Source organism: Ixodes scapularis, unplaced genomic scaffold (genome assembly GCF_016920785.2).
Source record: "Ixodes scapularis isolate PalLabHiFi unplaced genomic scaffold, ASM1692078v2 ptg001158l_1___fragment_1__unscaffolded, whole genome shotgun sequence".
NCBI classification, from domain to species: Eukaryota; Metazoa; Arthropoda; class Arachnida; order Ixodida; family Ixodidae; genus Ixodes; species Ixodes scapularis.
The window spans coordinates 420,343-445,028 of record NW_024610106.1 but is presented as its reverse complement, the minus strand read 5'-3'; the positions used below and the strand labels follow the sequence as shown (position 1 = coordinate 445,028).

General features: G+C 48.9%; 1 long non-coding RNA gene across 1 annotated transcript in view; it reads right to left on the bottom strand.

The window, feature by feature from the left end:
* Positions 1-11,656, bottom strand: part of LOC121834406 — a 53,813-nt gene extending 42,157 nt beyond the window's left edge. Inside the window, exon 1 of the long non-coding RNA XR_006077192.1 lies at positions 11,603-11,656. This is a non-coding gene — a long non-coding RNA (uncharacterized LOC121834406). The remainder of the gene's footprint in view (positions 1-11,602) is intronic.
* Positions 11,657-24,686: the final 13,030 nt, after the last annotated feature.

Sequence of the window (24,686 nt, the reverse complement as noted above, 5' to 3'; positions counted from 1 at the left end):
GCACTGTACCATCAGATGTTTTCTTGGCTCAATGGAAAAGTGACACGGAAGATATTAGATGGCAACTATTTTTCATTAGCTTTTCAATTTACTTTAGTGAATATTGTACCACGTTTCTTGGTTACTCGAGGCTATTCATATTGCACGTTTGCCTTTGACATTATGCCATTCATTAACCCTCTTCTGCTGCCTTTCCATTGCATTTGTAGTCCCTACAAAAAACTGACTACCAGGCACTTTTGATCACATTGTATAATTAAAAAAAAATTTGAGATGGTTGTGATACGTCATTTGTGTACTTATAACTATTCCTGATGATTGAAATCGTGCCATTGGATTTCACTCAAGTTTATTAGTTCCAATACTACAAGTCTATTTTTTCGAGTCCTTTGACAGCATGTTGTTGTTTTTTTTTTTACTTCGCGTCATCCACCTTGCAATGGCTGCAGACGTAGGCTGGGGAAGGAAAACGTTTTTGCTACAATCAGCCAGAATCAATACTTTTGTTGAGGAACCAAGGAATACGAAGGCAATTACGCTAGACAAATCGGTCGGTGCGACCTTTTCCTTTACTGTTCGTTTTTCAGACTGATAAAAATTACAAAATGCATGAGCTCCCGCCGCTTCTCTTCTTCCTCATCGCCCGGTTGCAACATCCTCCCCGAGCCTGAAGTTGACTTGGACGAATTTCCAGCAAATAAAGTTTCTGCGCGGGTCTCTTTATGAGCGTACCGTTTTGCTGTTTCACGAGACAGGCACGAACAATTCCGTCAGTTCCGGGGTACGTCTCTACGATTCTCCCCAGTTCCCAGAACAGCTTGGATGCTCGGTTATTTTCCACTATGACTACGTCGTCCACTTTCAGGGAGCAAGTATTGGTGACGAGATATTGATGAGCTGACCGCAACTCCAACAGGTACTCAGACCGCCAGCGTTTCCAAAAATGTTCCATGATTATTTTTCGATACTGGAACTGGCGAGCTGTTTCCTTCTGTGTCACGCATCCTGGGCGGTCGTTAGACAAGCTTGTTTCTGGTAGAACTGTCAAACTTTGCCCTATTAAGAAATGTGCTGGCGTGATGACTGAGGGGTCTCCTACTCCCGAGTAGAGATATGTCAGTGGTCTTAAGTTTACCATTGCTTCCACCTCAGCAAGGACAGTCGTCAGTGCTTCGAAGCATAGGCTGCTTCTGCCCAACACTTTCTTAAGTGCTGCCTTGACAGATCGAACGAGCCTCTCCCACCACCCGCCCCACCATGGAGCGGCCTCCACAATGAACTTCCAGTTGATTCTGTGTTCTGCAATGTATGATTTGAAAACTTCTTGCTCCAGTGCACCCAATGCCTTCTGGATGTCTTTTGATGCTTTCTTGAAGGCTAGTGCATTATCAGAATATATGTCCAGTGGTATGCCTCTTCTTGCTATAAAACGCCGGAATGCAAGCAAGAAAGCTTCAGCAGTGAGGCCCGTTGAGAGCTCGAGGTGAACTGCTCGCGTGGAGGCGCATGTGAAAAGTACGATGTACGCTTTGCTGCAGCTACCGTCGTTTCTTTTTGCGTACAGCGGCCCTGCGAAGTCGACTCCGGTTACCTCGAACGGCTTTGCCTTCTTGATTCGATCTGTCGGTAGCGGAGCTTGCTCAACAGCAGTTGGCCTCGCATTCAACCGTGAACATACGAGGCAACTTTTTATTACCTTCTTGGTCAGCTGCCTAGCACGTATTATCCAGTACCTCTCTCGTAGGTAACACATTGTGCTTGTTACTTCCCCGTGCATAACCTTACAATGAGCGTGCATCACAATTAGCTTGACAAAGTCATGGTCGTTCGGTAACAGGACTGGATGTTTCACATCGAGACTTTCCGTCAACCTCTGCAGTCGTCCTCCGACCCGCAGGATTTTGTTTTCGCCAAAGAGAGGACGATACTCTGCGAGTCTTACATTAACCTCTGTCGTATTTTTCTCGCGGAGCATAATATCCGTCTGAAACCTTTCGTTTTGTATCTGCCTGATCCAATACTGCTCTGCTTTGTCCAACTCTGCCGCAATTAATCCACCTCGTATTTTGTCATTTCTCTTCTGTGCGTTGTTAGCGAACCTGATGACCCAGGCAGTGATCCTCAGAACCTTCTGGTAATTCTCGTAACTTCCGGTGTCGAACAATGATGGAACTTCTTGGCCTTTCTCCAACAGCACATGTGTCTCTTCTTTTACTTCGAGTTGAGGCGTGTCTTCCAAGAACACTGAAGATTCAGGACATTCTGAAGGTTCTTGACTCAGCCAACTCGGCCCTTTCCACCAAAGAGAGTTAGCACGAAGCTCCTGAACGCCTAGTCCTCTGGTCAAGAGATCCGCCGGATTCTCTTTACCGGGGCAGTGCCTCCAGTGGTCCGGGGATGTCATGACGCGTATCTCTGCCACCCTGTTTTTTACAAATGGCTTCCATTTTTCAGGGACTCCTCTCACCCAACTGAGGGCAACCGTTGAGTCAGTCCACATAATGTAATCAAGTTCCACGTCATAATATGACTGTTTTATGTATCGTAGGAGTCTGGCTCCAATATTCGGCCCCATCAGCTTCAACCTAGGCAGTGATAAAGGTTTTATCGGTGCCACTCTTGTCTTCGCAACAACTAACATGGTAGCTGTTTCTCCTTGGTCATCGGCTGTTCTAAAGTACGCACAAGATCCGTAGGCTTTCGTGCTTGCATCTACAAAGACGTGTAGCTGTACTTTGTTGGCTCCTGCCTGGATGCCTCGCTTGATATGTCTTGGTATACTTAACGAGTGCAGTTGAACAAGGTCCGCCGTCCGAGCGTGCCATTCAGTGATCAAATCAGCGGGGAGTTCTTCATCCCAGCTGATTCCCAATGTCCACAGCTTCTGAAATAGCAGCTTAGCTGTTAGGACGAAGGGCGCGATCAATCCAAGAGGATCGAATACTCTTGAGGCTGCCTTGAGGATGAACCGTTTAGTGTCCACATTTGCTGAGAGGAATTCAAGCAAAGCTTCAACTTCGTAAATAAAGCAGTCCCCTTCGTGATCCCACATCATTCCAAGTACCTTGGAGGTTGGTGAAGGTGAGAGGCTTTTTTCTTCGGTCATAAATGTTGGCTCCTCCTTGTTGAACTGCTCCTGCAGTTGCTCATTGTTCGCAGTCCATTTCCGGAGTGTCATTCCTGCCTGTCTCATGACGTTCCTGGAAGTGTGGTAGAGCCTCACGGCATCCTCAATATCGTCGGCTCCGAGCAGTAGATCATCAACGTAGAAAGATGTCCTGAGTTTCTCTGCTAATTGTGGGTCTTCGCAGACCAACTTCAAGTGATGTTGTATTGTAGCTGTGAGCATGAATGGACTAGACGTGAATCCGAAAGGAACCCGAGTCATCCTCCACTCTTGAATTTCTTCCTTGTTGAAAGGGAAACTTGGCTCCTCAGCAAACCAAAGAAATCTACAAGCATCACGATCATCTTCACGGATGGCAATTTGTAAAAACGCTTTCTTAATGTCGGTGGTCATTGCAACTGAGTACCATCTAAACCGAAGCAGGACCTGCAGAAGCTCGGGGTTCAAGTTGGGTCCTGTTACTAGGCACTCATTCAACGACCTGCACCCTTTGGCATGAGAAGATGCGTCGAAGACGATCCTTAACTTTGTTGTTGTTGCATCTTCACGTATTACTTCTTTATGCGGCATGTAATACATGACCTGCGCGCTGTCGCTTTCCTTTCTGCTCTTTATCACTTCTGCATGCCCATCACGCAAATACTGTCTCATTGCATGATCATACCGCTTGAGTAATCCCTCCTTTCGTGAGATTCTTCTCAACAAGCTCCCTAGACGTAAAATGGCAACTTCCCAGTTGTTTGCCAGCATATCAAAAGTGTCTTCTTTCCACGGCAGAGCCACTTCGTATAGTCCGTTTTTCTTAATGATGTTTTGCTCAAAGTGTGTAATGGTGTCTGCATCAGTGTCTCCGAGCTCACTGTCGGCAACTCCCATTCTGTCTAACTCCCAGAAGGGCTGTAGCGCCTCTTCCACTTGGGTTTCCTTTGCCTTCGCTTGTAGGACACATATCATCAGACTTGAATCCCATTGGAGCCTTCCCACCTGTCTTGAAGGACCTTGCAGCGTCCAGCCCATCTTTGTGTTGATCGCTACCAATCCGTCCACATCTGCGCACCTGATCACGTCTCCTGTGCAGAACTTCCACAACTGGTCGGATCCAATCAACAGACTTTTTTCAGGAACTGTTTTTACACCTGGGAAAATCACGTCGTCTGCCAAATTCTTACTGCTTTCCCGCAGAAATCGCACAAACGGGATGTCCGTTGTTGGCGTAGATACGTCCTGGCAAATGACCGGGATGGAAATTGCTTCAAAGGTTATTTCTGTATTGTCAAATTGACTTTTGAGCTTTACCTCCACAACGGGACTGCGCTCTATAACCTTCGAAGCATTACTGGCGAAAGTGTTGAGTGCTATCTTTGTTCTCCGCAGGACTTTCAGCCCTAGGCGTTGCGCTACCTCTTCTTTTATAAATGTGCGCTGACTGCCACCGTCGATTATTCCCTTGACATAGCAGCTGCCAGCGTTGGTCACTAAAAATGCCTTGAACGTCTGGAGATATATGCCGTCACTAAACTTCTTTTCTGAGCGCGCGCCCGAGCTGGATGCAGACACGCAAATCGTATCGTTACCTTGGGGCGAACGTTCCTTCATCCGCCTAACAAACTCAGGATCGCACATTGTGGTTGCATGTCTGGCTCTGCAAACTGCGCAACTGAGGTTTTTTCTGCAATCTCGTGCTCGGTGACCTTTCAATGTGCATCGGAAACATCTGCAGTCTTTTGATAACATACTTAATTTTTCCTCTCTCTGTTTGCTGCAATCAAAAGATGGCGTGGTGTGCTTCTTTGAATGGCTGAAAAAACACTGAGAATGTGTAGCATTTGTTGCGTTAAGAAAAGCTGATGCTGATGCAAACGACTTTACCTTTGTCTCGTGTTTACCTCGAGCATCCTCAAGGCTACTTCTTTCTCGGCTTTCTACTTCCACACGCAGGAAGCGAAGCATTCCATTCAATTCGGTCACTGACTCCGACGTAGTATCCGCTGACCTTGAAGTTCCAGCCGCCGATCCGTCTCCTTGGTCTTGAGCCGCTGCGTTGGTGAAAGCGGTGTTGTTGACTTGCCGGTGATACTCCACTGTAACCTCGTAAGGCAACGCCCTGACAAGAATGTCACAGAGCATGGCTGAAAAACTTGACGTGGGAACAATCAAAGAGTTTAGACACCGAACGTTGAGTTGTGTGGTGTCATACAGGTTTCTCAACCCTCTCACGTCATTAGCTGAAGCATCGTGCGGTAGATTTCTGAGGGCATTCAGATGCTGCCGCTCTATTCTCCTCTTCTCTCCAAACCTCTGTTGCAAGATGGTGATCGCTTCGGCATAGCATATTTCTGTTGTTGGTAGCCCGGCAATCGCCGCAGCAGCATCTCCCGTTAGACACCGACGAAGGTAGTGGAACTTATCTGTGGTTGTTAAAGTTGCATTGGTATGGATGGCTCCACCAAACTGCTCCCAGAATGTGAGCCAGTTGCTTTGCTCTCCATCGAAGGTAGATAGCTCCAGCTTCGGAAGATTGGTCCACGTCTCGCTGCGTTGTCTTGAATGCCGGTTTGGTTTCCGGTGCTCGCCGCCGAAGCTATTATTCTCTGCGATTGTAGGGACTCAATCTTGGTCTCGAACTCGCTGATCACCATGACGGCTTCGTCTCGGTATTCTGCAGTGGCGGTGCACTCACTTTCCAGCTCTTGGATTGGAATTAGCGGCTCTATCTCACCGTCAAGTAGTCGGAGCTCTGCATTGCTGGTAGTGAGTCTGTCCTTGATCGAACGCACTCTTGCTAGGTCGGGGCTGGGATCCTGGAGAATCCGATTGGCGTCGTTCATTATCCTAGTGTTCTGTGCCCGCCGAGCCGACCGCCTAGCCTTCAGCCTCTCCATTGACTATTCGTATTTACGAGGCCGTACGGTCGCCTGCCAAGGTTCCGTCGCTGTTCTTTTCCCAGTGGTCTGCTCCCGCCAAGGAACTGCTGAATTCCGTTGCAGCTGCAGGATTGAAATTTCCATGCGGCGTGTAGCTTGGGCCCTTGTGAAGCGGGACACTCCCGGGTTTCGGCACCATATGTTGAGGAACCAAGGAATACGAAGGCAATTACGCTAGACAAATAGGTCGGTGCGACCTTTTCCTTTACTGTTCGTTTTTCAGACTGATAAAAATTACAAAATGCATGAGCTCCCGCCGCTTCTCTTCTTCCTCATCGCCCGGTTGCAACAACTTTTTTCTAAGTGTGACATGACACCTATATATTACACTTATTAAAGCAGCGGCTAAGTAACTAAAAATATATTTATGCAGCAAAGCTGGTATTATCAATAAATGATTGATTAGATTATACTAAAAAATATATAATTAGAGAACTAGGAAAATAGTAAGGAGATAACTGTTTTTAGAAATAAATGACAAATTTTAGACCATTTGGGGCAGAAAAAGTTAACAGTATTTATTTATTTATTTTGACCGGCCAACAAAGAGTGGGTCACTCAAAGCGTAAGTATAAGAGCTTTAGGTATCAGCAAAGTATAAGAACGAAACAAAATAAACTACACAAGTTTCTGGACTTACTTATGATGGCATTCTTTTCCTTGTCGATGCATTGCTTCGCGGGGATGTCTTTTCGAGCAGTGTGCAAGCCTTTTCATGTAGAGACTTTGTTCGCCTCTCCTCCACGGTGAAAACAATGCGCACCAAGTGCCGGGCAAACTTGTGTGGTTGGAATTCATAGTTTTTGTTGATTGTGGCCAGCAGTGTTGCAGTAACAGCTTTATGCGTGTTACCCACCAGAAAGAAATTGATTTGTGTGTGTGGATACTAAGGCCGCGCGATGCTTCTCTTCACGCTTGGTCGTTTCTGTACCACATCGCTCGCTTGTATTTGTGGACCGAGGCAGAGAAATGAACAAAAATTTTAAGCAAACTGCAAGAGTCCATACATTCGTGAAATAGCTTATTAGTGAAGTTGAAAGTACCGGTCGTGGTGATAATTTTCTCGTCGTAAAATTCTGCACGAGTTCGGCCGTCTCCACGCCACCAACAGTAGTAAGTTCGGTCGGCATCGAAATCGTTTACACTTTCGGGTTGGAAGTCCTTTATGGAAGAATTCAGCAGTTTTCTTAAAGCCATCCAGGACATACTTGACTCAGACGATATACATGATCAGCTCGGGTGCGGCAATAGAAACAGGACAGCGAATATGACAAACAAAATCATGAATGTACACAAAGTGAGGAAATAGGAATCCGGGTGACTCGGATCTCGGGAAAGAGGCGCGCATTATAATCTAGTAGTGGAGTAACTCGGTAACTCGCCCTTCCTGGTTACTACAGTAAACATAAATATGTATTTCAGGTATAATTTTTTATTCTGATATATTTGAACTGATAAATAAACATGAAATATGTTCCAACGCCTACAACGCTTTTGGCAATAAAGCACACATCCAGCCGTGACGCACCTGCGCACCGCGGGTGGCGCTAGCGCCCTGGGACAACTCTCCGGAGTTACGTTAATGACGAGTTGTGCCTGAAGCCACCGCACAAGTACTATGCACAAGTGCATGTGTTGATGTTTGTGCTGGACTTGCAATCATGTTATTTTTATGTCTACACATGCGGTGAGCACGATTCCACTGTGTTCGTTCCCAGGAACGACAAGTTTTTGAGCAATGCGATTCCCTCTCTAGAACGGTTTTATTTCAGCTGGTACTGCTAGTCCTTGCACAAAAGTACCAGCTCTAAGCATGTGAGTACAAGTGATGTAAAAGACAGAACAATAAAGTACTGCATTCAATTCACTGCAGACAATATGACTCGCGACAACGTTCCATGTGTTTTTTTGCATACTTGCCGGTCTTTTTAGGAAGTGGTGGTTTAGAACTACGCTGAAATGTAAAGTCCAGTACACAAAATATAATCTTGCAATCAGAATGTTTAGTTTTCTGCTAAAGTGTGTTATTTTTATTTGCTGTTGTTTTATTCTCATTGGCATAAACAATGCTACTTATAAAACGTGCTCCGATTTGACACTTTCATTATAGAATAGAACCACAAGGGCATGGAAAATACACTCGTTGCTATCAATCATCTTTGCATCTCGTAAAAAAGGTGTTAGCCATCTTTTACGGCAGGACATCACATATCATACAGAAACACTTAAATCAATCTCTGGCGCAGAATTCGGTTGCGGATAAGAAGCCTACGCTGGTACCCAGGAAGAGCCAACCCCACGAGAGAAATTGGAGCTCTGTACCTAGACTCGCCATGCGTCTGAATGTACCTACATTTGCTGCCATTTATTCCTTTGGCTTGATAATGGCAGGTTGCAAATTTGCCAGCGTACAGCACATGTTGAAGCGTCATCCATCGGGGGGATCAGAGTAATGGGCACCGTTGTCCCGAGTATATTATTTCGCTGTATCATTCGCTCAACGTGAATTCGGACCTGGGCAAAGTAGTGTGTCGCACACTTCTGGCTCACTGAACTGCCCATGCACCGATAAAAAAGGCGGCATCACGAGCACCGCATCAGTGTCTGCCAGACTTTCCCTGATACCCGGAAAACATTTGTCAGCCAGTATTACGTCCCCGGGCTGCACAATGTTTCGGAACCTAGAGTCCACCGTAAAATGGATGTCGGAGCATCGGCCTCCGTACGCCATTGAACGGAAACAAATACCCCATTAGGGGTATAGCAACCAGAAACTTAAGAGTGTAGCCACTCGCGTAGCTCGAGTACAGCACGCGCTGCTGGCCTACACTATTCGGCGTCTCTGTTCTCACTTCGTTGGAATCAATATTCATTTTGAATTTAAGGTAGTGGGCTCAGTCTTGTACACGTTACTAAAAAAAAGTAATCGATTACAATTACTATTACTCTTGGCTAAAAAGTATTCGATTAGATTACTTGATTACTCGACGGCAAAAGTAATTAGACATTACTTAAAGAAGTAATCGTTACTTTTCCGATTACTTTAGTGTGTGAAGACACATCTTCAGCGCTCATAACAATGAACTACTTCCAACCTATATTTCACATTTGCACAAGTATTGAAGAAGAAAAACTGGCTCCCTCTTCGTGGTCGTTGCACCTTCACAATGCGGACACAAGCATAGAATTCGCTTGAAGACGTTTAATGATTTGGGCGTTCGCCAGTGTGTGTGTGTGTGGGGGGGGGGGGGGGGGGCGGAGGGGGTCTTGATCTTGTTAAGCTTGAGCAAGGGTTGTCGCTCAAAGTTTGCGTCGCTCATTTTATTATTCACATGTAGATAAGCTCGCTTGTTACACAAAAGAGCAGCAGCTCCAGGATTTCAAACGGATCATGTGTAGTATCCAATAGCTGAAGAGATCGCCCCGACCACTTCTCAACTCGAAACATTGCTTGTCATGAAGACCACGTAGGGGAAATGGGGAAATATTTCAACTGCCTTTGTTATATTTTGCATCCGCTTTAGGCATTCTTCGGTTCTTGTTCTCCTACGGGCTGCGAGTAGGTACCCTAAGCAGGATTTTTTTTATTTTTTTATTTCTGTGTGTGTGTGCGTGAGGGGGCTAGTTTGAACGAAGAACTCACAAAGCTACATTCTGCTCCCTCAAACTGCGCCCTGAAGGGCCTTTGTTACGCACTGTGGCTTGCCTGGGGTCCCACTCCCAATCCCAGCTCGAAAAAAAAACAAAAAAAAACGGACATTTTACAGAAACTGTGCATAGAAAGAGATTGACCTCGTTTCCTACAGCTCCGCAAAAATCTTTTTCTCCGTTCGAAAAAAACAAAAAAAGCAAATTTCATTTTTGTCATTTCATAAAAAAAAAAGGGCGTGTGCCCGGGAAAGGGGGGGAGGGGGGGGGGGGGTGTCGTGGACAAATTGTAACGGTTACAAGTAATTTTATTACTTCAAAAAGTAATCAGATTACTCTTGTGATTACTGCCTAGTAAAAGTAATCAACTGATTACAAAATTACTTCAAAAAGTAATCGATTACAAGTAATTTGATTACTTGTAATGCGTACGGTACAAGTCTGAGTGGGCTTCAATACACTCTGGCAACATAGCCCGCATAATGCTAAATGGAGGCCGAAAACTCCACCTCGCTGTCGCAGCAGTCAGCGTTGTTAGCACAGCTCGAAAGTGGCGTGATGCCGTTGTTCTGTCAACACTAAAAGTACACCAAGTGCAGTGTAGCTCAACCCGAGTTTCAGCTTCATTAGAAAGAAGAGCAGCCGGTTCCCCAGCGTCAAACACAGCTCCGCTCGGGGACAAGGGGCAGCATGCTCAAAAACAAAGCAAATGCACTCATGCTTAAATTTCAAATGCCTTGTAACGAATACTCTGTATGTTGGATGCCTTCATGACCTCCGAAGAAACTTGTCCTCTCAGCTGGACCTGAATATTTGAAGATACCCATGGCCGGTGCTGTGTCCTAAAGTCGCAAACTTCGCGATGTGTGATTTGTGTGCAACCATCTCCACCTTCGAGGAAGCACGTGTAGGCTGCAAAGCCTCGACTGTAAGTACCGAGATCATCGGTCTGGATGTCCTTAAAGAGCATTTCCTATTTTGCGAATTTAGAGAGGCCAGCCATGAAACGTGCATTGTTTTGGTGCTGAAAGACAGGTGCTCTAAGGGAGCTAAGGCTCTATGTGTGCACTGCGGCGTGTGTTACAATCACCGTACTAATTTTGATCTGCCACAGAATTAGTCTTTCCGCTATTGGCAGTGAGTGGCTGTAACTAGCATCCCGGATTCCCTGACCCCAACTGCGACGGCGCAGGTCAGTCGGCACATATTTTTTTATTATCCGACTAGCTCGGCTTTTGATATGCAGATTTAGTGAATGACATATCACCTGGTTTTCTGATGCTTTCCCGAGTTTCTGTTTCAAAATACCACCTCCCAACAAAAATTAAAAAGAAAAATTGGGTTCGATTTTTGGTCTGGTTATGCAAAACTAAGAGATTGATTCCTCTACGACTTTTTGAAGAGCTGGTTATCTTAGCTCGCGTCTCCAGTTTAGCATTGTCCTGACTTCGATGTATTCTGGTTTGTGTCAGATACCTTACTTGAACCGCAATAAACTCACTTACTTTGTTATTATTGGCGAATCTCACTTCGAGTGATCCATTCGACGGAGAGTGCAGTAGCACTTCCCATGATCATAAAAATCATTAAAGCAAAAGCGAAAGAAGTGTCGAAAGCACGAGCCAGGTTTTTTTTTTTTAAATGCACGGTGTTCTTTACCTTCCGATTGGCTCATACTCGAGTATATTTTTTATTATTTTTCTACCTTTCGGGGTCTGCATAAAATCAATGCCGGCTCAGACTCAAGTAAATAGCGTACCGAAACAAAATCGATTTCATAGTACGGCTGTAACCGTAACAAAGCTGCCAGTTTTTCGGTTTGAGTTCCTACTTTTCAGCTTCTGTTGCATTTTGCTGCAATCAAAAGATGGCTGGGAACAAGTCAAAATAACAACCAACTCACCACTGAACACTTCTTCTGAAGTTCTACAGCTTTACGCAGCAGCTCCAATTCCCGTTGTGGGCTTCCACTGCAATCTGAATCATGCTTAGAAAACACTGGGCTGGTTCCACCTGTAGATGGTAATCCTGAAGATCCTGCAGTTGAGGCAGCTGAACATGTTGATCGCTCCCACCACCTGCAAACAAGTATGCACAATCAAATACATATCTGCTAATTTTGCGCTATACACTTCCTATCAGAATACTGAGAATCGCAGGTGTCATGTCACATGTTCAATGCCATAGAAGGACGAAATGAATGCCATGGACTCCCAGTTGGGCGAAAAGGTTCCGTTTACAAGGTACACTTTAAGTGCGACATTGTCATCTTTGGTGTGTCATTAGAGCGATTTGAGAAGTGGTTTGCAGAGAAGGCCTCTAGGCCTCATAGAGGCTTCTTAGAGAGCTCTAGGCCTCTAAAAAGCACTTATTTATGTCAAATTATTTTTAAACACCACCGCCACCCCACCGAGCACCACCCGTGAGGGCAGCTCAAACACCACCACCACCGCCACCGCCACCGCCACCGCCACCACCGGCAAAAGCGCCACCCGCGAGGGCAGCTCAAAAACCACCACCACCACCCCAAGCGCCACCCGCGAGGGCAGCTCAAACACCACCACCACCACCCATATTCTCTGATGACGAAGACGCGGAGTATCTGGTACTCGATAGTTATAGCGCCTCGTCGTCGTCTGCGTCTCCACCACCCGTTTCGTCGCCTACCCATCCCGCAGCTAGAAAGAAAAGGGACTCGGAATTGGACGACGCCTCTGATCGCGCAATGTTGTTTACAAACGAAGAATACGGAATGATGGAGTCACCGGCATCGAGCGCTATAGAAACCCCCAGGTATTCCGGCGTGACGCCGTTTCACGTTCCGCAATACAATTTTGAACTGGCCGAAAGTAACGCGGACAAGGTGGAAGCCATCAGGCGACAGTTTAGAGAAATCTTGGGCCCTATGACGATCGAGACCTTAAACCATTACACGGTAGATCAGGGTTTTGCCTACAAACTCGAACGCGCCTTTGAGGAACTCGGCGCGTTGCGCCAACGCGAATTCCTCTACAAGGCGCTCGTGGCAGTTAAGCGCATGACCAGGGTGGACGTTGCCTTTCGCAACGTGATCGAGTTTATAAATTTTGTGCTGCGCCGAGACGACTACAGGGTCATGAACGTCGTGTTGAAAGACAACAAAATCGACGTCGAGTGCTACGAACGGGTCGACATCGTGGAGAAGCAAATCTGCAAGCGGCAGTGGCGAGTCGAATTTAAAGAAAAGTATGGACGAGAACCGAGCCTGGCCGAGGAACTGTCCAGAGATCGCGACTTGAACGCTCGAGCGTTGTGTGATGCGGTGATGGATTACGAGGGAGGGCCCTCGATACTACAATTATAAAAATGATGGAATCGGACTCGCAGAAAAACATATTGAGGAAATTCATCGAGGACTTTGTGATTGGTGAAGACATTTGGGAACACACTGCCGTCGTTTATAAACCATATCAACACCTGTACACGGGCGACGTGTTGCGATACTTGCGGATTCAAACGGCCATCCGAATGATCATGGACGACGAGCAAAAAAAACCTACGAGAGCCCTATGAGACGCTCTGTTTGAAAACATATCCACGTTCGTTCGTTTCGAGAGAATGAAGAATAAGCGTCGACGGACCGGCGCCCGCCGGACAAAGAAGACGGGTGAGGGATTTTATTCTCTGACAAAAGTCCCGGACATTAGTAGTCTACCGACAGACATGCGATTGGAAATTGAAAAGTCCTTTACTCCTAATCCGAAATTGAAGACTCAGCTAAATAACCTTCTTCTGAGAAAGGCGATCGTACAATACTGTAAGCAGCGTCAGTACGACATATCGCAGTACCCGACAAACGTTCTGGCCAAACGCTACAAGTTTAGAGAGATACCCCGCGACGTCCGCGAACACTTTGAAAAGGGAGTCGTCACCCACAACTCTGTCACCAAGCACCCGCTTTCGACAACGTTTCGCGAAAACGCCATCGCCGTCAAGGTCTCTTCTTACGTGAACAAACTCAAGAACAAAGAGCGTCTTCCGACGCGCGTTCCAGAAAATGTCGAGGCTCTGTTGAGAGGCATGGCTTTTAACGAGTAAATAAAAATGGTCAAATGTTCCAAGTGCGGTTTCTCGAAACGAACCGCCAGAACAAAGTGTTCGAGATGCAACAGGAACGGTCGTAGACTCGATACGAGAAAGCCGTATCGCCTCGAACATTTCACCGAGGAAGATCAAAGGCGCATTCTCGGCTCCATGCGGGTTAAACGAGGACAGAGTCCAACCTACCTGAAACTTTTATTGGGGAAACTAATTCAGGCCTTTGCTCGCAAACACCGACTGCCGGCGTCATGTCCGATCAATCGAGCCAGGCACGCGCTGATAACTCACGCGATCCTCGACAAGATTCGACCATCGAGTCAAAGAACGAGGAGGAGTCGTAGCAAGAGCGTCGCGCGGCGGAGGACTAGGAGCAGGAGCGGAAGCATCGCGCGGCGGAGGAGCAGGAGCGGAAGCGTCGCGCGGCGGAGGAGTAGGAGTAGGAGCGTTCTCTCCTCGGGTCGAAGAAGAGGAAGGAAGAGGAGTCGCAGCGTCGGCAACAGGAGGAGCCGTAGCATTTCCATCAACCGAGGCCGACTCGGTCGCAGCGTCAGTGTCGGTAGGCGAACAATGTCCGGAAACGCCAGCAGCGACTCCAAGTACATGTATCCCGTGTAATAAAAAAATGTATCAAGTGCGCGTGGATTATTCTTTCGACCAACTCCCGCCGAGCCTGCTCAGGTTTCTCACGAGCGCTCACGAGGGGTTGCGGTCGGACAAGAACCGTCTCATAAAGCTTGCCAACGACGTGATCAGAGACTTTCAGGTCTTTAAGATGCACAAGCGCAGCGCCCCAATTTTCGTCAATCAATTTCCAGTTCACGTGTTGAATGACATGTACTCGATAGTGCCCGTGCGTAACAAGAAGGGCGACGTCATGTGCGGAAGGGAGTACGCCGAAACGGCCAAGGCTATTCGATCTAACTCGTTCTATCCCGTGTTTAAAGCGAGAAGCGACGGCGCAGCCCTGTTGGAAACCAAAGTCGGTAGGACCACCGGAGATAATCATTCGCCCTACGTTTCGGGAGTCTTGGTGGACGTAAACATTGACAAGATATCTAGCAAGTTTCACGACGTGGTCACCAGCCGCTCGATCAAGGTGGGGCAGTGGATCGACGTGATTCGCGACCCACCGCCGTCCTTTCTGGAAACCATAGTCGTGGCCTACGAATGGTCGAGCTAGGCGAGTTGTATAGGACAATAAACGGCGACTTTACAAACTTGCCCACGCACGACACGTATTATTCCGACAACATCGTGCACCGAGAGTCTGGTGCAAAGTTTCGTCCAAACGCGCGCGACAACGTGCGAAAGGAATTCAAGTATCGCGTTTCCAATCGCCCCAACTACAGGATCGTGGACGACTCGGAAAAGAGACCGCTGGGTCCGTCCACGGATAGCTTCTTCCATTCGACCGGCGGAGGCCGCTACAAATCGACTCTGCGTACCAGACGGACGGTGTACGAGACAAATAATAATAATAATAATAATGAGCCCAAGTTTCACGGAAATTCGGACGACGACTACGCTGAGCGCAACGTGGATAGCGACGACGACGCTGAAGACGGTGACGACGGTGACGACGACGTCAGTGACGAGATCAGGCGCTACAAGTACAAGAGATACTACACCCAAAGCGATCACATTATGCGAGCTTTGCGCAACGTCTAGTACGTGTCTTTTTTGAAATAAACAAACAATCATTCGAGAGGCTTTATTTTTCTACATACACAAAACGTACGTATATATACGCGCGCCTGCCGAAGCGCGTCGACAAACGTAGAACATGACCGGAGTAGCATCCAGCGTGTCCAAAGTGTTTCGCGAGGCCACCAAGTTTGATCAATCGCGAACCTTCGACTGGAGCAGAGTAGTGGCCAACGTTTATTCGGAAGACTCAAATGAGGAAGAGTTTGAACGAGAGAGGGTCGTCCTGTTCTCCGAAATTTGTAAACTTTCTCATGTGTCCGCGAACGCTCTGACCGTTTTGGACCTTGTCGACTATCCGACCTTGGAGGACGCACAATTGTTGTACATTGTTTGTACGTATACGCACCTCAAGACCATACTCCTGAGGAACGCCCCCCTATTGTCAAACTCTGCTCTACAATACTTGGCGACCTACGCTCAATCTCTCGAACATCTTCAAATCAGCAACAACGGTGGCCGTATCAGGAACGAGGGATTGATTCATCTGGCTCCTTTGCGTCGACTCAAGAGTTTGTGTCTGACTGGAATAAGAAACGCCAGTCGAGCTGTCCTTCGAGTGATATTGCAGAACAACGAATCTATATACGCTATCTTGGTGATAACGACGGAACTCTTCGCCTCTAAAGATAACGTGACGCACTTTGTCTTTTGCGCTTCGAATCAGTTGAGTCAGGAAATGTACGATTTTGTTTTTTGTAGCAAAACGTTATCTCCGTTTTCAGATAGCGAGTGAGGGTATATATATATATATGTACTCGCACGTACTACGCTTACAGCAAAGCTAACCCTACCCTCTCCCCCGACATCACGACACGACACGACTACTACCCTATAACCCAAAGCGACAATGGCTCGACTAGACAGGTCCCCATCTCTCCCGCTGGCCGACACCTGCGTACAAGTGTTCGCTCAGTCCAGAGTGTCAAGCGCGGTGGATTGGAAAACAGTGGTGCTTAGTATATACCACGAAAAAGAGGGCTACGCTTGGGACAACGTGGAAGGGCAAATTCACTGTGCGTATACCGAAATTTCAATATTAAGAAGCTTTCCTACGCACATCACATTCTTGGAGTTGGTGCACTATCCAATGCTGCGAGACCGCCACGTCAGTGATTTGGTTCGTTTCTACCCGAACATCAAGACTTTGCTCCTACGTCACGCACCCGGCTTGACCAACGACTCTGTAAAGTGCTTAGCGGACGGTCTACCTAATTTGACTCACTTGCAGATTGATCGTGCCTAGACCTAGACGACGAAGCCTTGATGTATCTCGCAGAAAAGAGGATCATCGACGTTGGCATACGGAGCCTCTGCATGACCGGACTCGGATTTATACGCCGAGAAACGCTTCACCAATTTCTCAACGTGCATCGAAGACTGACTACTCACCGCTAGAGACGTCCCCACCAAGGACGTCTACCTTGGTGAATACACTTTGTGTATTTCTAGCACAGTGTCTCCGTCACTAAGAAACATTGCGCCAACCGACCTAGACGTTATCGAAGGTGTGGACGGTGTTGTGGGTGACATCGAGTACCAAGACCTCGACAGTGACGACGGTGACGGTGACGACGGCTACAGTGACGACTACGACAGTGACGCCGACGAATATCTCGAATCGGACGACGACAGAATGCTGGGTCCGATCGTCCTAAACACCTTCAACTACGACGAAGGAGAAGACTCAATGGGCGAAGAAGACGACTGAGTTATGCTTGAAAATAAATATTTCGCGTGCTTATATTTTTGAGTCACGAATCGTTCTTTTGCATGCACACTACACTAGTGCCAGTACAAATAGTTTATTTAATGAATTCGATACATTCCACTCACTGCAGATTTACAAAGGCAACACACAGATTGCTCTCTCGAATTGTAAATCATTGGAAATAGACAATTTAAACATAAGGCGGCGTGGGCACAGGGCAAAGTAACTATACACACCGGACAGTTCATGCAGACGACGCAAATCGTCGTGGACGGATCGGACCGCTTCATGGAGATGCTCGTCTTGTCGATGCGCGTGGGATACGGACGTCCTACGCTCAGCGCCGAAAAAGAATCGCTGTTTTCGAGAAAGGACTTTAGCTTGTTCGGACAGGAAAGATCAAACTTGGAAGTGGCCAATGCTGTTATAAAGTCTAGGCTGTATTTGTTTGAGACAAACTCAATGTCCTTGGAATATTCTAGCAACCAAAATAAATCGCTATTTCTATACACGTCGGACACCTCCTTGATGTAGGTTACGCTCGCGCACAATCGAAGATAGGGGCAGCGAGGGTTGTACTTGGCGTGTTCCTCGACTGGGTCGTCGTAGTCGGCTTCCCACGAAAGCAACCGAAGTCCGCAACAAAAGCATTCCACGGTCCAAACGGTCAGGTAATAAAATCCCGCAGATGCCATGTAATCCACGTCAAAGACGTCTTCTTCTTTAGGCCGAGCGTCGAAGGAGGCGAACCTCGCAGTGTAAGTCTGAAACTCGGGCCTAAAGGCAAGCGCTCGTTCGGTCACCACCGCCGAGACGTCTGGACTCAGCGTGCGTAGCGGTGCGTCACAGTCGGATTCGTGCAGTCCTTGGGGAAGTGTTTCGTCCGAGGCCACGATAGTAGAGAGTTGAGTCTTTTGCTGGCACATCGAGCAGCTGAGAATCCGCTTCTCCGGATCGTAGGCGAGTCCTGCCATGGCAAAGTCCTTGGGTGTGGGGGTACTGTTGCGCAAAGGCCACGTCGCAAAAGTTTTAAAGTCGGACATCACCTTGGCCACAGTCGGGTCGTGGTCGAACAGTCTCCAGTAGAAAGACATGTTCTTAAGCAAAGTAGACTCTAGAAATAAAGTCGATTTTGAGTCTACGGGCCTTGCAATGTTTGAATAATATGGTGCAGTCGAAACACGACACGCAGTGTCCGCACGGCAAGTAGGCAATGTTAGCCGGAGCCTTCATGCATACGATGCACCTCTTAGTTGATTCGTCTCGTGACTTTATAGCGGAATAGTGCGTATCACTGATCGCGCTATCTATCACAAAGTTACCCCACCTACCGATAGCCTTGTGATCGAACGAAGGAAGGGCGTTCACTGGCTCAAACAGAGTGTGACTGCCCAACGGAGTCGCCTTGCTGCTCCGAATGGCACTCACCATCGCCGATACGTTCAAGGGATGCGTCAGGTTGGCCGTGTACAGAGTACTCATAGTCCTGTTGCGGAACTTTGGGTCCTTGACGAGATCGTCGATCTCGGGAAAGTGAGACGCCCAGTACATCTCGCTCCTGTAAAACTTTTCGACTGCATCGTGCACGTAGTAATAGGTCTTGTTCACTCGTAGAAACACGCAATTGGGGGACCTGCGGGCGTGTAGCAGCCACGGATCGTCTTCTTCGCAGTCGAGGATCGAAAATACTTGCACCCCGCAGTAGAAACAAACGAATATGCGGGTCACTATCTGTTCGCGGGAGAGGTAGCCCTGCTCGTCGTCGTGCGAGCAGAAAAAGCCGGCCTTGGCGAACGCAGGGCCTCGAACATCGTGAAAGGTCTTGGCTCGAATCTTCTCGTCGACGTATCTCTTGTAGACCGGGTGAGAGTAGCTCGGCAAGACGGACACGACCCTTGCTACGTTCAGCCGCGGGTCCCTGTACTGCTCGAGAAACTTGCACGGCATTCGGCGGTGAAGGTCCATCGGGTGAAACGTGAGCGTCTCCCAGTCCTGTTCGGCGACTTGAAATTTGCAGTGCCGACAGTAGATGTGTTTCCGGTCAGCGCAATATTCTAGGCCGGCATAGGCAAAGTCTCGAGGCGTGGATCTGGTGCAAAGTCGCCATTCGGCGAACGTCTTGAAGCGACGCACGACTTCCTTGCTTATGGGATCCGTAACGAGGTGCGCCATAGCGACGATAATGAGAGGAGCCCTCTACTCGGTGCGCAATATATATTCTCTCCATATCTAGGTTGACCTCGACTGGGAGCGGAGTCGACCTCCCATAGGCGGTAGCAATTTTGTTTATTATAAAAATGTCTGTCGCAGAAAATTTTTTAGACCTGTTGAAAAAGGGACGATGTCAACACTCGGTGAATCACGAAGACGCCACCGATATTTTATTACCCGTATTCCGGCAGCGGGGAAATCAAAAAGTGTCTTACAGGAGAGATGGCGATAAATACGTGCCCACGCTCCCGAACGACACGTCGACCTTACTCGGCTACTCGTCCAAGAAACTCATGCAGCACATTACCAAGGCGCGCACGACGCTCCTGACCAACGGAGATGTGGAACCGGTTGCAGATATGCTCTTTCGCGTTTTCGAGCTCGGTAGTAACATACTGATGACGGTCGACATGGATCAGATGGCCATCCAAACGCTCCTGAATGACAATACAGTATTTCACTGCGTAATGGGAATCGAATACGTACGAAACAGTCTCAACATACTTAGGAAAACCTCTTCCTCGTCGACCACTCAGCGCGTCATCAGGGATCTGAAGCCGTACGTGGACGCGTACGCTACTGCCATTTTGCGCCTGCTACTCCTCTACATCGAAGAGATATTTTCCCATGCGCGCGAGCCGACTCGCGGTATGGCGGTGGGCGCAAGGACGGCAGCCAAGATTACGGCGGTCATGCTAGTATCCCTGTGCAACTACGCGGCGGTGCGCGTAAAGTGCAACCCCATCTTTCAGTTTGAGAGCGCCATGGGCCACAACTGGCTCGACGTGGCCAACGGTCTCAGCCTCGTGCACAGGATCACGCAGCCACACACCGTCAACGAAAACATTGTCGGGGCCATTCGCGTAAAGTTTTCGCAAAACAACAAGCCACAGGACGTCATCAACCTCCTGGTCGAAGAGAGCAACAGGTTGTACACGAGTAACGTCGAGAACGGAGTGTCCCGCTGCGACACCGACTACATGACGCTCCGGACCGTCATGCCGGCCGAGCGGGTCACGGACGACGTCAACATCATCGATCCGGCCATCTCTACGACGCTGCGTGACCACAACGAGCTCATCATGAAGAGTTCCGACACGATCCCCGTGCCGCGTACCAACCACTACGTGCTAGCCCTGCAGAAGGAGAAGGCGCCGGCCACCGAGGTGTCGGTCCTTAACATCGCCTCCATCATAGAAGAGTGCATGAGCAACGGGCGCGTGGACTCTCGCTTCGTCGAAGTGCACAAACAGTCGGACCAGGGCACGCAGGAGCTCAACAAATTTTACAGCCAGGCCTGTTGCGTCTCGCCCCGTAACCTCGGTCTGTTTCTACAGTGCCTAAACTTTGAGATGATGGACTCGGACATGTTTGGGGCCACCTTACAGTGCCTCAAGATGACCAAGGGCATACCCACTCCGCGCCAGGAAGAAATTGCCACCTACTCAAACACGGCGCTATTTCGGATGGCCACCAACCTGTTTTATCACACGCGTTTCTGCAGGAGCTACCGCGGCGAAAACACCTACCTGTACGACTCGCGCTTCTTTAACGACTTTCTACTCTGGGTCCAGTCGCCCAACTGTCTGGAACACCACATCTCGCCTAGCGTGTCGTCGTCCATCATCTCGTGGTGCACGTCCATGTCTACTGCCATGCACACTACGCGCGACGCCAACGGACCGAAGTGCGCCATGGCGGCCATATCCACGTGCGAGGTGGACCAACGCGTACTAGCCGACTTTTTGAACATGTTCATCAAGCTCTTTATCGAGGACGAGACCGAGATTAGCGTCATCAACAAGAAATTTCTCGAGAAGGAACTACTCGAGGCTTTTGCCTCCGTGTCTAATTGCTACAACCTGTTTAGGGGGCAGTTTGTTTCGGCGACGGTCTTGCGCCTCTTCCTAGCCCGTTGTAGGTGGTCCGTGGCCGACGACGTGGAAGTCATCGTTCCGGTCGAAACAAAGTTTCTCAACAGACTGATATGCGACAGCGACGACCTGTTGTCCAACTCGATGCGAGACAAGCTCCGTAAAACCATGGAAGACGTCTCCACGATGATGGCGCCGCTACTCTCCAATCCATCCACGTCCGCGCCTCACAGCAAGGACGACGACAGCAACGCGCCCATATGCATTTGAAATAAAAAACCGCCAACGCCCCCATATACATTAACAAAAAGGTTCGGTGACTGATTTGAACGATCGAGGGAGTAAAATGTTGAAACAGGTCACGTTCGTCGATATCTTTTCGCAACAAAAAATGAGGACCCTGCGAGACTATCTCCATTGCGAACTGGACCTTTCGGTATCGATACCCTATAAAATCTGGATCGCTATCGCAAATTTCTTTATTCAAAACAACGTCCCATCGGTCGTAGAGGGAGCAGAGTGTTGTCAGAAAGACAGCTCGTCGTCCCACTATCTACTCGTCTTTTCATACAGGGACAAGGACGCCAACCGAGTGGTGGTGGACTGCATAAACTTCATCAACGTGCTGCGCGATCTCAAGGTGCACGACGTGATATGCACCAAGCACTACGTCTACCTCTACGTCCGTCACTCGTCGGCGCATCACAACGTGCATGCAATTCTACCCTTTCTCCACCACGTTCTGCAAAGCTATGTAAACGACAAGACGACCACTTTGCCACTCGATTACACTTTCGATCCCCTGGAAGAACAAGAATCCTTCTTCGACGTGATTCCAGTCACGTACCACGGCACCTACGAGGTGACCATCTCTCTACCGGCGCTCGTGGCCAAAATCAAACCCAAGGAAGACGGACAGTATGTGTCAGATCGCCTTTATTGCGAGAAGCATTGGATGTGTCTACACAATCTGGTCGTCTTGAGGCTCGTCGACTGTTTCTACTACATCACTATACAGAAATTGCAGATATTAAAAGATGTTACAAAGTCAAACATTACGTCCACCAACGACTATGGCATTTACAAAGTGTCGTATTACAAGAAGTGACTCGCTTTCGCTTGTGTTTGTCTGCTTTGCCTAAAATAAACGCTTACGCTAGCTTGCACGCTGCTATACATCTGTGTCTCTATGTGTGTGCGTCTGTGTGTGTGTGTGTCCAAACAAACGTTCTTTTATTCACAACATGTCGTTGTAAATGGCGTCGAAACTAGGAAATCGAAGGTTGCTCAGTCGCCGCTTGTTCTTCTTATAGGCCCGTCTGATGAGGCTAGTGGTGAACGTGCGAGACCAGTCGCTGCTCTGTCTAAAGATGCACAAGACGCGTCGTAGATCCATCGTCTTGATGCAGGGACACAGACAGCGGGTCTCGTACCACTTGTAGACGGCAGCAAGGGCTTCCACGTCCGACCAATTGTCGTAGTCGTCATCAAACTCCATAGCACCCATCATGTAGAGCGCCGAAAGCGCCTTGATGGCGCTGGAAACCGCAAGGTGTTCGCCGCTAGATTCGATAACGTAAGCTCGTATGTCCACCGCAGATTCCAACGCGTCGCTGGCCTTTAGGGCCCTTATGACGCTCGCAACGTCGGCGAGACTCACGCGGCACGCCTTGTTCTGCCCCATGGTCGTGATCGGTCGCGTGACGAAAGCGTTTGTTGTCGCGTCCCTCTCTACCACGCGGTCTTCGTACACAAACTCTACGGGCTTTACGTACCACGCTAGCCGGTCCTGCTGCGTGGTGTAGAGCGCGGTGTACTGAAGCAGCTTCAGGTATTTCGTGACAATCTCCTCTACTTTCTGCCGACGCTCGTTCGCCTTGGGCCAGTCCTTGGACATTGCGGCCGCTCGCCTCCGCGTAGTGGACCCTTCCATAGGTGCCGCGGCATCGACCGCCGCCAGTAAAACGTCAAAGAAGCTAGTCTCCTTCGTTGCGGCGTTCATCATTGCGCGAAACAGGTCCACCTTCTTGCCGTCCACCTTTTTAGATGAGCTTATCATAAACGGGAGCATCTCGTAGCCGCCGTACAGCAAGATTGGCACCACAAACGACAGCGGGTGAAGATCGGAACTACTGACGCGTACAGCGCGAGTAAAGAAATCGTCCTTGATGTGGTAGTAACCCGCCTGACGACTGGGAAGAGACTTGTCCAGCAGAGACACGGCGTGTTGCACGCCGCCAAACTCGAACCTGTGTTCGTCCTGTCGCTTCTTACTCTCGCTGTACTGGCGGGCCGAATACACGTAGACGTCTCGCGAGGGAATCTTTTCCACGACCGCAGCTACCCCGAGGAGAATGTCCGAATCGTCGGTGACAACGACGGACACGTCCCAGCGCTCGTCGTTTGGCGGCGGACACATTAAAGAGTCCACGACCTTGACGTCGCCTTCCCCCACGTAGAACGGCGGCAGGATCGTAAAGGACGAGAGTTGGTACGCTGCAGCCGACTCGTTCGAGTAGCCGTCAATCACCTCTTTGGCGTAGAGTGGGTTCTCGAGAAGCGTGGCATATTCCCTGACGTGCTGCATCACGTCCGAGGCCGCGGTCAATCGGCAGATTGTGGCCATGGCGTCTTTGCCGTAGCGTGCCAAGTTTTTGAGCCTTCCGTTCAGGACAGACTGCAGTCTCGAATTTTCGATGGTCCGAACTCGCTTGGTGTCCTCGCCAGACGAGTTTTTGATGACGTTGGCCAGCTCTCTACTGCGACGCTTGTACTGCTCGGGCCACTTTACCGTCGGCGACATTCCGTCAAACACCACCACCACGTCAACTTCCACACGCCTGTTTAGGGACAGCCCCTTGACGACCCTCTTGACCGTCCTAGATATGCAATGAAACACCGTCGTGAAGAAGGCGTCGTATCGGATGCAGCGTTCGCCCGGTCTCGCCTCGTACTCCTTGTCCCAGTCCAAATCTCGAAGAACAAACGCGTCGTCTTCGATATAGTCTTCGACGTAATCGCCAACCAGATCTCCGTTGGTCTCGCCAACGTAGTGTTTGATAATCTCGAGGTTCAAGGCTTCCCACGCTCGCTCTCGTTCCTCTCGGTCGGCGATCGCTCGTGCGGCATCGATCTTGTCCGCAAACGTCTTGAGATGGTGGTCCGTCAGCGAGTGCTTGCAGTGGTGTAGAAAAATGTTACCGTCGACGACGACTTGAATGCGCGCCGACTCTCCGATCACGAACGAGGACGTCACGCTCTCATAGTCGAAGTGACGCGCAGACGGCGTAGGCGAAAAATACGTCCGCAAAACGAGGTTCGTGGCCGTCTCGACGTTACTGCCGGGGTCGTCCAAGAGCTGTAACTGAGACTCGAGTAACGGTGCCAGTTCCTCCTCGACGGCGCGG